At 34.7% G+C, this 15,653-nt stretch overlaps 1 protein-coding gene across 1 annotated transcript in view; it reads right to left on the bottom strand.

Annotated features, from left to right (window-relative positions):
• Window positions 1-15,653, bottom strand: part of LOC143224192 (XK-related protein 4-like) — an 80,362-nt gene that overhangs the window by 9,807 nt on the left and 54,902 nt on the right. The window lies entirely within an intron of this gene.

Here is a 15,653-nt window from a genome sequence, read left to right as displayed (position 1 = left end):
CTGTATTGAATATCTTTGTAAATATACGAAGCAAAAAACAAGTAAAGTTGTTGGACATTATTTGAACTCATGCCTTTCAGAATAACAGTAGTTATTTAGACCAAGTGCTATATAGAGTGATCACTAAAACACACACTCACCCGGTAACCAGTGGCTGAACACACCTGGTAAAGCAATGTATATTTATAAATGTTTACTCATTAAAAACATTATTTTCATTATAATAACACAGGGCAACAAAATAATTCTTCACCACAAGTAAAAACACATCTGTTTCCGAATACTTTGACGACTCTGATTCCAAAAACCATGTTGAAAACTTCTTATCGCTTCTGTCTTTTGAGTTATGACAGGTTTATTTAAAATATTCTTACATATCATAAATTTTATTTTGTTTTGAATTAAGCACAAAGCTACACAATGGGTTATCTGTGCTCTGCCCGCCACGGGTATCAAAACCCGGTTTTTAGCGTTGTAAGTCCGCAGACATATACATATCATAAAAATATCAACTCTATCTTTAATAAATTTATTTATTTATTCTTGAACATTGTATTTAAGAATGTATAACCTGCATGTCTTTATAAGTCTCTTTCATGTTCACTGCATGAACAACAGAAATCAATGTCTTTGTGTTCCAACTGTACAAAAGTACAGCTTTCAGACTAACTTTAGACAAGTTAATAAAAAGTCTCCATTATAAAGAATAATGTTCAGCACCTACTTCTTCCATTACTGTATCAACATTTGTACAGAAACACAAAGTAGTTTGCATGCTATAATAAGAAGCAAAAATTTGATAAGACTTCAATAATCTGAATCTCTTGTTCTTGAAGTTAACAAATTCTATTGCTGTAAACAAGAGCTAAGAAGCTCCTCACGTTGCTTTGTTAAAGACAAGTCATGATCAAGAAGCTCCTCATGTTGCTTTGTTAAAGACAAGTCATGACCAAGAAGTTCCTCATGTTGCTTTGTTAAAGACAAGTCATGACCAAGAAGCTCCTCATATTGCTTTGTTAAAGACAAGTCATGACCAAGAAGCTCCTCATGTTGCTTTGTTAAAGACAAGTCATGACCAAGAAGCTCCTCATGTTGCTTTGTTAAAAACAAGTCATGACCAAGAAGATCCTCATGCTGCTTTGTTAAAGACATGTCATGACCAAGAAGTTCCTTATGTTGCTTTGTTAAAGACAAGTCATGAATCAGATCATTTAGCCCTTCTTTTGTGGTCAGGTGAGTCAGTTTATGTTGAGGGGCCACTGGAATAGAATTACTAGATGAAGAAGATTAAGATGATTCATTGTCTTCACAATATAACTCTTATGTTTCTCAATTTGTTTGAGTTACTGGTTTTATAGCACATGCAGTATTTGGATAATCATTATACTGTTTAGTTATGCCTGAATATCCAAAAATATTAGACATCCCCCAAAAAATAAAAAAACAAAACAAAAACAGTCATTTAGATGATCTTTGGGGTTACTCCATATCATGGGAATTGCAATTGACGTACTTGCTCTTTTCTTAATCAACCACTGTGTCAAGTGAGGTTTGACAACTGTGTGACACACATGTGGAGCCCAAGAATAGTGATAGTAAATTACCTTTACCTTGTTTGTGATGTTTTTTCCTTTGTGAAACCTCAATATATTTTTCTTTACTTGAGCTGGAGTCAACCAGCGTTTCAAATGATTTTCTAAAAATATATATTTACAAAGCTAGAGTTAAAAATATTAAACATTTTTTTGCAGAATTTGATTATGTAGTGAGTATGACACGAAGAAGAAGCTCGGACTATGTACGAAGAGAGACGAAGTGATCAACTGAGTGAGTGAGAGACAACTAAAACAGAGGCGTCTGACTTCTTACCTTATATTCTCAGTCGAGAGCTTCTCGAATGCTTTAACATTCTAAGCACGTGAGAGTTTCGTGATTCCCTGGGGAAGCAGGTGAATGTGGAATGAACTAGAAGTTGTACAAATCGCTACAATTATATCGAGAACTCAAGTATATGTTTGGAATTTTATACCAATATAATACAGTCAGTGTTTGGAGTTGATTGTATGGTATTTTACGTAAAGCTGATAAAATATTTAGATATCATAATAACTTAAAATTTAGACGTAATAGACGGATTCTGATAACATTTTTGAAGTCAACACCATCAAATTACTTAGAATCACTTTAACTTTTTGAAGTAGCAAATTTTTTGTTGTCCAGTGTAATCATATCCAGGTGATATCCCTTGATGTTTAATGAAAAACAAATTATTCATCTTTGAGAATAATATGAAAAGTATTGGAATATAAGGCTAATGTGTGAAGGAATTAATGTATTGTAATTTTTTCAAATTACTTATCATAGTGGCTGAAAGGTGATGTAATTACTTAGCCTATTCTTAGTATTAGTTGAAGTGGAATTGTTGTACTTAATGTCCTTTACTCCTGATATAGAGTTATGTGATATCTACAAAAGCCAAAATGTTATTCTGTTAGGTTCAAAACGTAAAACGCCATTAGTTCTAGAAACTAAAGTGTGATAGCTTTTCTAGATTCGTCTGGTCATTTTCGTTGCCTCATGTTCATTTTCCAAAACTTTATTTATTTTCAGCACAATAGTAAATAGACAGCTTTATTTATTTTTATCCCTGCCAAAAGGATGGAAGTACTTGGCTTTCACCAAAGATGGTTGGGTGTGATTTCCTGGTTTATATATTGTGCTAGGGACTAGAGGGTCTAAAATTTGAGCCGTAATATGCTTCTGAACATGCTTCACACGTTCAGCTGTGGGGACTTCATAACTACGACAATCGATCCCATTATTCAGTTATGAGTACTAAGTTACAGATGACTGTGCCTGAATCTCAGATTGTTCTACCTTTCAGGTTTAAAATACCAATACTAGAACATATTTAACCCACACGTATGGTTGTTCTTAACCACTGACGTGTACAGGTTCAGCTATATATGATTTTGAATTAACTGAAAGTTTAAAAAAAATGAAGCCTGATAAATACGAATTTACAATACTTCTGAAATACACATCTTATCTGTACCAAGGTGTGTGTATTATTCTATTAATGACAGCCAGGATAATTTGGTGAATTTCACAGTGTTTTTAGTTTAGACCCAATACAAACGCATTATGAGAGATTACAGATGTTCGTCTTTTACATAAAACAACACAAAACGCAAACAAATAAGTAATGTCACAATGGTTGAAAACGATACAAACAGGGTATTCTGATTTCAGGAGAAGTTTCAGTCTCTTCTGGGGGGGGAGAGGTGATAATGTAAGAGTTCCAGTCTCTTCTGGGGGGGGGGAGTGATAATGTAAGAGTTTCTTCTTTATGAAATATTATTTCATGTGAATGAAAAGTTCGTCGCAAAAAATGAAAATGTCGCCGTAAAACTATATGTATATCAAAAATTGTTATTTAGTTGTTATTTTTGTGGTAGTAAAAATACATGAACTATGTCAGTGGCATTCAGGCATTTTAAGACTCAGTAATTTATGGAATGAGAACCTGTATAAATTCATGGAATGACCTAAAAGTAAGAAGAACGGTATTTTATATCCTGTTAGATATTCACAGGTTCCTAGTAGATTTGTTTGTTTGTTTAAGATTAAACACAAGGCTACACAGTGAGCTATCTGTTTTCCTCTCACCACGTGTATCGAAACCAGGTTTTTAGCGGTGTGATTCCGTAAACATACCGCTATGCCACTGGAGGGCGCCTTGGAGACGATTAGTATGTGACTTTTGTCTGTTTTCCATTTATTTGGAATAACTTTCCTCGTTTAGTTCTAAATTTTTTCTTCTAAAGAGTTTCATAAGTATTTAATTGTTAATTATATGTAACTGTAAAACACGATGGGAGAAAGGTTGCTCTTCTGTTTTCAGAACTATAGGAGATGTAGTTATTGGTTGCGACGTATTTTGGAACCTATGAGACGAATAAGTTTCAGGTCATCTAGTGGTGTCTGGCATGTTAGTTCGTTATTGTGTTGTCTGAAGCCAGAGGTTTACTGTTACTATGTTCTACGTTAGTTAGTTGTAATTAGCCTGAAACTACTTTTGGTCAAACATTTTCTGTTTCTTACATTTCCGAATGATGTTATGAAAAATAATTTTGATGTAATATTATATCACTCAATTTGCTTCATGTTGCTTTATTTTCTTTTATTTCAAGGTATATCATTTCATAAGAATTTCTTTATTAGTGTCCTTTAATTTCTTGGTTTGGATTTTAATTGGTTTTATTTCCAAACACAACTTAGTGTCTCAATTTTGGATGAAGAACATTTTAATGACGTCACTAAGGAGTATTGTTTGTTTTTGAATTTCGCGCAAAGCTACACGAGGATTAACTGCGCTAGCCGTCCTTAATTTAGCAGTGTAAGTGTTATAATCCACTATTCGTTGGTAAAAGAGTAGCCCAAGAGTTGGTGGTGGGTGGTAATGACTAGCTACCTTCCATCTAGTCTTACACTGCAAAATTAGGGACGGCTAGCACAGATAGTTTTCGTGTAGCTTTACGCGAAATTCCAAACAAACTAAATCAATTATTTTAGAAAAATTAGCTCTTACATAACGTTAACTTGTAAAACGTATTGCCTCAACATTTCGCTAATTGGTACAGCCTGATACTGAATGTCAATTATTTTAACTAATTCTAACCGGGCTTGTTATGTTACATTTCTTTGGTTTGGTTCTTTCGAAGCTTCGTGTAGAACATAAAGCACGAACGTATTGTTAATATTACGATCACTCTTGAATGTTTAACATGCAACATTCTCAGCTTCTGCTTCGTTCATTAATTCATTTAGAACCAACGTAAAACAACAAAAACAAAACATCTTTATTAATGTTATCCGTTTACGTGAACACTATGATAATGACACACATGCTTGAGCTGTCAGTAATCTAGATTGGCCTGTCGAACTTCGGGCATTTCCATTAGCGCTATGTTACTGAACACAGTGAGACATTCAGTCCGGTTATTCGGTTATATCTGAGACACATAGGTAGCGAGTACTGTTGTCTGGTTTCTTTATGATAATCGGTTTTAAATTATGGATTATTATCCTTGAAACTTAGGGTTTCTGTTCAGAAAGTAAAGTACCGTTCTGTTCAGGTTAAAAATATGAAACACAAAATTCTACTGTGTATCAGAAATGTTTCTCTCTCTCTCATTATATCACAATTGAAAATATTTTTTAATAGTTTATAATAATTATAATGTTTTTTATGAATAATGTTATATGCACATGAATCCACTGATAGAATTATTAGGAAGAGATAAATTGTGAGGCATACCTTGTTTCAGAGAAACAGACATATTGCGTTTAAAACTATGAATATAATGCTAAAGAAGCACGAAATCAATAAATTTAATTTGGCATCACAATGTTTTTCAGAAAAATCAGTCTTACACACTGCTTAGAATTTGATGTGACTTTTTTTTACATGCACCGAAAACTTCTGTAAGATCTAAGTTTCTAAATGTGTTAGTTATGTCGGAGTCTTCAGCTTTCTGAGTAGCAAATTAAGCAGAAGTGATATAAAATCAAGGAATACAATTATATCAGTCGATACCACAGTTAGAGATAGTTAATAAAAATTTAAAATTAAGAAGAACTGGAAAGTGTTTGTTGCTGTTTTTGGAGGACATGGAAAAGAACTATCAACAAATATAACACTAATGTAGAATTTAGCGCACATACTCTTGTCACCCAATCGTGCATGTACGTATGTAGAAGGATATTGTTGGTAAAATAATTGTATATGTACTTAAACTGATTCGCAGCCTCCCTAGGGCCTGGCATGGCCCAGCGCGTTAAGGCGTGCGCTTCGTAATCTGAGGGTCGCGGGTTCGCGCCCGAGTCGCGCCAAAACCTGCTCGCCCTCCCAGCAGTGGGGGCGTTATAATGTGACGGTCAATCCCACTATTCGTTGGTAAAAGAGTAGCCCAAGAGTTGGCGGTGGGTGGTGGTGACTAGCTGCTTTCCCTCTAATCTTAATCTAAATTAGGGACGGCTAGCACAGATAGCCCTCGAGTTGCTTTGTGCGAAATTCCAAAAAACAAACAAACAAACAACGCAGCCTCCCAGTGGCACAGCGGGATGCCTGCGGACTTACAACGCTAGAAAACGGGTTTCGATACGTGTCATGGTAAGAGCACAGATTTCCCATTATATATGGTAGTTTTGTGCTTAACTACAAAGCAACAAATAAACTTATGATGACGAGAAACTCATTTAAAGTAGAAATGCATTCAAAAGACAGCTGATATGGGTATTAGAACTTTAATTAAAATAAAGTACAGAACAACGTCTCGACCTTTTAGGTCATCTCCCTGTTAAAAGAAAGAAACGAAACACACTTCAACCGTCTTTAAAATCAACTTAAAAATTGATTTGAAAACGAACTGATATGCTTAACTTTTGTCTACATCCGGGTTTCAAGTAACAAAAATTAAGTAATTTTTCTTGGTTACTGCACTATTATCATCATGAGTGAGGACTACTTTACTTGATTAACAATCTTCGGGACGAGCACGATCAAGGAAGGAACTTGCCAAACGTATTTCCACGATTATTTCTTATAAAAAAATTCAAATAAAACCCTTGATGTTGAGTTTTTGTTCTATCCATAGAACTGAGAAGTCTCCCGTTTCGTTTGCAGCATATTATACAGAAGTTGAAGTAATTAAGCTTATACAATTTATGAAGTAATTGAAGGATGAATATTCCACCAAGTTAAGCTTGAAAGTTACATGGAAATAAAAAAGTACTTTGGTACATACACATTAGTAGGTAAGACATGAAACGGTACATTAAGAACTTGAAAGAGAACATAGTGATGCATCAAGATAGTAAATACGCCAATATTTAAATAGAACATAGTGATGCATCAAGATAGTAAATACGCCAATATTTAAATAGGACATAGTGATGTATCAAGATAGTAAATACGCCAATATTTCAATAGAACATGATGATGCATCAAGATAGTAAATACGCCAATATTTAAAAGGACATGGTGATGCATCAAGATAATAAATACGCCAATATTTAAATAGAACATAGTGATGCATCAAGATAGTAAATACGCCAATATTTAAATAGAAAATAGTGATGCATCAAGATAGTAAATACGCCAATATTTAAATAGGGCATAGTGATGCATCAAGATAGTAAATACGCCAATATTTCAATAGAACATGATGATGCATCAAGATAGTAAATACGCCAACATTTAAATAGGACATAATGATGCATCAAGGTAGTAAATATGCCAATATTGAAATAGAACATAGTAATGCATCAAGATAGTAAATATGCCAATATTGAAATAGAACATAGTAATGCATCAAGATAGTAAATATGCCAATATTTAAATAGAACATGGTGATGCATCAAGACAGACATTTCGCTATTGAAGTAGAACGTGGTTATACATCAAGGTAGACAACATTTCAAAATGAGAGGCTGAAATGTTTATTGTTTGTAGTGAAATGGTTTTGTTTGTATCAAACATTATGTTATTCTTTAAGAGTGAACATATTATAAAGGATTTGGAAGCAGTGTTATTAAACAGTATAGCTCACAAACAGAAAAAATACACATCATGAGTTCCTTTAGATGAAGAATTCGAAACAATGTTATTACATAATTTCTTTTCAGGCACATTGTGGTACAAAATTGAGAGCAAAACATAATAAAAAACGGTATTTTTTGCCACAATGAAATGTAAAAATCTTGTTTTTTTTATTAGTTACAGCAAACAAGCTTCAGTAACACAGTTACCATCATTAGGGCTTGTTTTAGCTTACTGTATATTGAATTACGGTTTTACTATTCTTAAAAACCAGAAAACAGACTTGTTTCATGGTGAATTCCTTTACATGAAAGGCCCGCCATGGCCAGGTGGTTAAGGCACTCAACTCGTAATCTGAGGATCGCGAGTTCGAATCCCCGCCACACTAAACATGCTCGCCCTTTCAGACGTGGGGATGCTATAATGTAACGATAAATCTCACTATTCATTGGTAAAAGAGTAGCTCAAAAGTTGGCGGTAGGTGGGTATAACTAGCCGCCTTCCTTCTAGTCTTACACTGATAAATTAGGGACGGCTAGCGCAGATAACCCTCGTATAGCATTGCGCGAAATTCAAAACAAACTTTTACGTGAAGAATTCGAAAAAGTTTTGTTCCTCTCAAATGATCAAAAGCTCATTCTTTTTAGCAGAATGAATTAAACAATTTTCGTGTTCAAATATAGATAGTAAACGCATCTTTCAATAACCATGAACTAATTAAATTTTATGTTTGACACTTTCAACTTAATCTAACTTCGCTCCTGAGGAAGGTAGATCGATTTTTCAAATATTTTGTGGTTTTTTTAACATCATTATTGACACAAATTAATTTTAAAAACTCTTAGTTGTTTTATATATATATATCAGGTAAAACAGTCCAGTATATTTATGTTTACTTTTACATGTGGAAAACATAGTTAGATATGCTTGTGCACATTCTCTTTGTTAATAAAACTAGCGTATACCCTATTAAAAATAAAGAGGTAAGTATTACCCCCTACACAACATAGTATACCCTAATCTCATACTTCATAGCGAACTGAAATAAATAATTTTTGCGAAATCAAGTTTGACAAAGAGGCAGAAAAGTGCAGTCGAGGAAATCACCAATAGGTAAATTCCTTCGTGAGCCAATCAAAATTAAAATTATTCACGAAATAAATTTGTGGCGTTTGCATGGGGTAATTATTGGTAAAATCCAGTTACATTATCAACTTCTAACATGTAAAGAAAAGCCAGTGCGTTTTGGTAACACTAGGTTATAAAATGACTTTTATGTTATGTTGGTAAGGAACCAATGTATAAACTAATATTTTTGTTAGTCTATGTAATGAACGTATACAATTAAATGTACAGACAACAAAATTGGAAAAATGTTTGTTCAGTTTTAAGTGAGAGTCTCCATTGGTTAAAACGAGTTGTTTTTACTGAAAGCGTTGGTGATATAACAAAAGATAGTTTAATTCAGAAACGGTTTAAGCTTAAAACTGAGTCTAAATTTTGACTTTCATGATAAATGTTATGCACATTAAACCAGGTGACCCACAATATCTTTTTAGTTTAGGCTTATTAAACCAACACTCACTACACTTATAATGTTTTATGGCTACTTGTTCTACTTGGGCTACTCTGTTACCAACGAATAGTGAGGTTAGCCGTTACATTATAACGCCCTCACGGCTGAAACAGCAAGAGTGTTTGGTGTGACGGGGATTCGAAACCACGACCCTCAGATTACGAGTCTAGCGCCTTAACCACCTGGCCATGTCGAACGTTCAGAGTAAGAATCATTTTTACAGTTTCATTATGTTTGTTGGCAAACGCAACTGCAATCTTCCAAATTGTAATTTAAAGGTTTAACACGTATGTTTCATTTCTTTTTAGTTTCGTTAAGTGAATCTGTTTTTAAAATAAATCGAAGAAACTAAAAAGGAACAATGATAAGGTTTGATATTTAATATGGTTCTTGATCCGTTTCAGAGTGTTTTAATTTTGTTTCCTCTCGCGTTTCATAAGTTATGAGCTTTTGTGTTTAGTTCACGTGTTAATCAAACTATCATCAGCTTAACTAAATTTCATGTAAAAAGTAATTACTAGCTAGTGAAAAGAACAAGTAAATGATCGTTCCTGGCCCAACATGACCAAGTGGGTTAAGGCTTTCGACAAGAAATCTGAGGGTCACGGGTTCGAATTCAAGTTGCACCAAACATGCTCGCCCTTTCAGCCGTGAAAGCGTTATAACGTTACGGCCAATCTCATTATTCGTTGGTAAAAGAGTAGCCCAAGAGTTGGCGGTGGGTGGTAATGACTAGCTGCCTTCCCTCTAGTCTTACACTGCTAAATTACGGACGGCTAGCGCAGATAGCCCTCGAGTAGCTTTGTGCGAAATTAAAAAAAAAAGATCGTTCCACGGAATGTTTGTGTTCTACAACGTATGAACACGAATACAAGAAACGGTATTAGAATTACAGCTAATTGCTACTTTTATAAGATGTCTACGTTTATAATATTTTAAATTTGATTTTGATTTTTAGGATTAAAATTCATAACTGTGAAAAACAAAAAGAAAGCTATTTAAATTCATCATTCTGTGAAAGATAGTTATTATGCAATGTTTCGTATATTTCTTAATGCTTCTATCGTGATATTGCGTTTTACCGATAGGTGGCTCTAATGATTTTTTTTGTCTATGTTTCAAATTTATGTTTCTATAATCCTTTACGTATGCTTCCCAGTGGCTCAGCGGTATGTCTGCGGACTTATAACGCTAAAAACCGGGTTTTGATACCGGTGGTGGTAGAGCACAGATAGCCCATTGTGTAGCTTTGTGCTTAATTCAAAACGACAACAAAACAACCTTTATGCATATAACAAACAAATATGTGATGTGAGGTAATAATTAATAGTAGTAACGGAAATGGTAATGTTTTATTTTTTCAGCGAGTATAAGAATGAAATATATGCTGATATCTCATCAAGAGTGTAGCTTTGATTATGGGAATTCAAATACCAAATTATCCGAAGAAAAAAACTATATATTGAGCATTTCTACATATCATTGTATTTCAATTTATAACAACTTTTATCCAATTTTACAAAATACCTCAGACATATTGTGAGATATTCATTTATCCCTCAATAAAACAAACATATAAATTCCTCATAGCATCACAACAAACATCACAAACTTTCAAACAAACAAATAGATCAGTAGGAAGGTAGAGTTGTTTGTTTTATTTTTTTGAATTTCGCACAAAGATACTTGAGGGTTATCTGTGCTAGCCGTCCCTAATTTAGCAGTGTAAGACTATAGGGAAGGCAGCTAGTCATCACCACCCACCACCAACTCTTGGGCTACTTTTTTACCAACGAATAATGGGATTGACCGTCACATTATAATGCCCCCCGGCTGAAAGGGCGAGTATGTTTGGCGCGACAGGGATGCAAACCCGCAACCCTCAGATTATGAGTCGCACGCCTTAACACGCTTGGCCATGACGGGCCAGGCATCGTCCGGCCCGAGCCTAAAACGAAACATTTTACACAACAACAAACATTACTGAAAATTGGCATTTTGTCAATATTATGTTAAATTTCATAGAACTGATTATAAATACTCAAATGATGTACTGTTGTTTTGTTTTTATTAACGAATAAATGAACAATTGAAACAACAACAGCAAAAAAAATATCCCCCTATGGTGATACTTATTCACATTCTACCAAATATGTATATATGCTGCAAAAGATATTGGCCTGTGTTAAACCAGATCATTAGATATAATACAGATTTAGTTTATAAATTTAGCAAATGTAATATCACAGGTATGTTCTTAGACTAAACAAAATTCCTTTTAAAAGAAAAATACCTGAATTTAAAACATACTTTTGTGATTTGAAACTATCTATTGTTTTTTATTTGGACTCAAAGTATCATTATTCACATATTTGTTTCCGTGCTCGAGAAATGACTGATGTGTTGTGACTTTGATCAAGAATTACTATAATTGTAATTAAGTTGCTGTTAAACCTTTTGAAGTGTATGTATAACGTATTGTAAATAAGCGCGGAAATCGTGAATAAAATTCGTATAAAAACAAATATGAAACTGTTTCATTTCTATTAGACAAAAATTAATTGTTGAGAATACAGTCAAATGATTGGCTGTTACCCAATCATGCTACATTAATACTTATAACATTACAAACACTCATATTATTCCCATCAATAACTCGGGTGGTACATTTGTGGCTCTTAGAACACAAATATCGTATGCCTAACATGTATAATTCAAACTTTTGACTGGTGAATACTACTCCATTCGACACATTGAGGCGAAATGTCATATCTTAGTAACAACAGTGTGAAAAATTTGAAGAGGATATGTAAAAGTAAAACTCTTGATAATATAAGCGGTTGAGACAGATAGCTCACAAACTCTTTAGAAATGGTGTTAAGTAAGCTAGGGTACACTTCTTACGTGATGCGTGAAAATTCAATGGAGATTTGCCAATGATCTAGTTGTAAATGCAGATGTGAATGTCACCTGCAGTACAATATAGTGTACATTAGCAAGAAGTGACCTCTGTGGATGTATAGCTACGAAAACACCACTGTTTAGGAGAGATAATCCAACCAAAATCCTGAAGATACCATTAGGTTTTAAACAAGGGAATGTGCAAAGAAAAAGGACGGTACTCTTTCCACTTGAACCGAAATTGAAATTATTGGATAAGAAACAACAGTTTGTTTGATAGCAAAAAGAAGAAAGCTATCAAGAGTAACTTACAACATCTACAGAGAAACATATTGGAGGGTTGTATATACGCCTGGGTTGCATCTTAGCTGATGGAGTTTAAACCCTACACAAAATCATGCCAAGAAAATTCTTATCTATCATGCTAAACAGAGATTCGTTTTGAAGCTAAATAGTACTCCTTATAACGCTTTCTATTTGATGAAACGATACTTGGTAATAAGAAGAGGCCAATGAAACATTTGGAACCATAGGTTAGCCTGTATCTTACAAAAAGTCCCAGTATGAATATTATGAAGATATACGAGGTCTGTTCAAAAAATACGCGGACTGACGTCATAAAACAAAATGTACTGTATTTAAAAGTTACAGGTCTGGGACCCCTTCAAAGTACTCTCCTCCCCAACGCACACACTTATCCCAACGGTGTTTCCACTTGTTGAAACAGTCCTGGTACGCTTCTTTGTAATGTCCTCCAGCTCCTTCGTCGCATTTGCCTTAATCTGGGAATCGTCTCAAATCTTATTCCTTTCAAGGGTCTTTTGAGTTTGGGGGAAAAAAAAATCGCAACGAGCAAGGTCAGGTGAGTAGGGGGGTGGGGAAGAACAGTGATCGAGTGTTTGGCCAAAAACTCACGAGTTCTGAGGGCTGAATTTCGCAGCAACGCGGTGCATCTTCAATTTTTCGGTCAAAATCTCGTAACAAGATCCAACTGATATCCCACACTCTTCAGCAAGCTCCCTGACAGTCAGACGTCGATTTGCCCGCACCAGGGTGTTGATTTTGTCGACGTGTGGGTCGTCAGTTGACGTGGAAGGACGTCCAGGACGCTCATCATCTTCAATGGACTGTCGACCATTCTTGAAACGTTCATGCCACTTGAAACATGCCGTACGCTTCATAGCAACATCACCTAAGCCGTGTTAAGCATAGCAATAGTTTCAGTCGCAGATTTTCCAAGTTTAACACAAAATTTCACAGCAAGTCGTTGCTCCTTAAGGTCATTCATTCTGAAATCCGCCAAACGAAAAAATCGCACTTCACTTAAAACCGCGTAGCTAATACACAAATGAAGATATTTGCAATCGGGAAATGGCGTCGTAATCAGCTGATCTGTACAAACCTAGCGACACCAAGCGGATTCCACTGGAACCAACTGGAGCCGCGCAATTCAAACAGTCCGCGTATTTTTTGAACAGCCCTCGTACATGGAAACTAAAAAGGTCCAATGGCAACTAAAAACTAAACTTAATTGCTAGGAGTATTACAAAACAGTTGAAACAATACTCCACAATCATAATAGAACAGTTGAAGAAGATTTAGAATTTATTATGGAACCTAGAGGTATTATGCATTTGTTTCAATATCACTGATTGTTTTAGTGTTAAATCCGAGTTGTGAATTTCCTGTCTAATCTTCAAATTTGTAGATTATCGAGTGGAAGAATAAACAATGTACTATGAATGTGTATGTAATACAAGCCATTGCCGGTATTGTAGCCAACTGAACTTTCGAGAACCTCCCCTTAAGGTAACCAACGTAACGTGGAGAGGCAGTTTTATATAGTTTTGGTTTGCTACAGTTAGTACACACTAGACCTTGGAAGCTATAACTGTGATAGACGCTTACTAACTGGAAAACAATAGATATTTGAAGAGGAACGTTTATAGATTTCAAAGATTATAAACTGTGTAACTTTAGTGAATTAACTGCAGACGTCAGTAATTGTACAAGGCCATTAGATATCTTCATCGTAGAAATGACAGCTTGTAAGCGATGTAAGACCAGCCATTAAGCGAAGCGTAACAATATCAACATAGAATTAATTCACTCTTTGTAAACCGTCGATAAAATATTCAGTTTTAAGTCAACTAGAAGACATTTTGTATTGTTTCTGACTTTATTTAACTCAGTTTGTGTAATAAATATTTGTAATAACCGTTATTATAAATTGTATTGTTCTTTGCATATTAAAATATATTTGTGTTAAGAACGAAAAATTTCAGGGTATTTGAAATCGTAATTTTGTTTGTCGGTTTTGAATTTCGCGCAAAGCTACAAATGGGATATTAGTGCTATCCGTCCTTAATTTAGCAGTGTAAGACTAGAGGAAAGGCAGCTAGTCATCACCACCTACCGCCAACGAATAGTGAGATTGATCGTACGTTTGTAATACCTCCATGGCTGAAAGGGCGAGCATGTTTGGTGTGACGAGAATTCGAACACGCGACCTTCATATGCCGAGTTGAGAGCCTTAATTACCTGGTCATATCGCGCCTGAAATCGTAATACGTGACATAACAAATCAAAGACTCGTCTGGGATAAATTATCATACGTACCAGGTTACATGCAAGAGTGGTCATCTGTAAGATTTCATTGAAAGTTATTAGAGGTGAAGAAGTGTTCATTAAGGTTTGCCAACACGAATTTCCTCAGCATATTTTATAAAGTCTTATAGGCAAGCACGCAACTGGAAATAGCATCATATAAGAAACTAGCGTACTTGATTTTTGCTTGCAACATCAGTATTATCAATGCATTTTGACTTGAATATTCCGTCAAGAAACACTATTTATTGATCAAATAATAAAAAATGTATTTCAGTGATACGTGAAACCGAGCAAGTAGAGCAAGGAAGTAATTAAGTCTTTCTTTGCGGGTCTTTTAAAAATCAAGTGAAGATAATTTAACTTCTAGTTCGGTACAGTTAGAAATTTATTTCCTCCTTTAACATTATTACAAGACTTGTTTGCCGACATTTACAGCCACAGTAATTGTACTACAAACACATCGAAACAACAGTACCTTACTTGTACAAGGTAGTGCGCATTATAAATACACAATTGTTTAGATTTAAGTTCGATACGAACGTTAAATTTAGTGGTTTTTTAGAAGTGATTATTTACCGTAGGTTTGTGTACGTAACAGTGTACGAATCATATATTGTGTAGTTCAGTTTTTGTGAATTGCCGCTTGTCGTATTATTGCGTCATGTTCTTGTTATTTTGTTGAGTATTATTGCATCATAATATCTCATGGTGTACTTATAGGGCTCAATCAGGTTGTAAATCCGCGTACAAATTATAGTTGGAGAAAAAGAGATAGATATAAGTTAGGTCTAAACTTCATGATTGTGAATTTAGCCATAAAGAGTGTATAGTGGTGACTTTTAAAGTGAAATGATTACACATTGTGCTGTAATAACAGAGCAGAGAATAATAATTAACTCTGCCAAATTGCGTTTGTAAGTAACTGAACCGTCCTGTTTGGACTTTTATGAAAAAGTGGCATTG

This window comes from Tachypleus tridentatus, chromosome 8 (genome assembly GCF_004210375.1).
Source record: "Tachypleus tridentatus isolate NWPU-2018 chromosome 8, ASM421037v1, whole genome shotgun sequence".
NCBI lineage: Eukaryota > Metazoa > Arthropoda > Merostomata > Xiphosura > Limulidae > Tachypleus > Tachypleus tridentatus.
The sequence above is the reverse complement of the archived record's forward strand: the minus strand, read 5'-3'. Positions and strand labels throughout refer to the sequence as shown.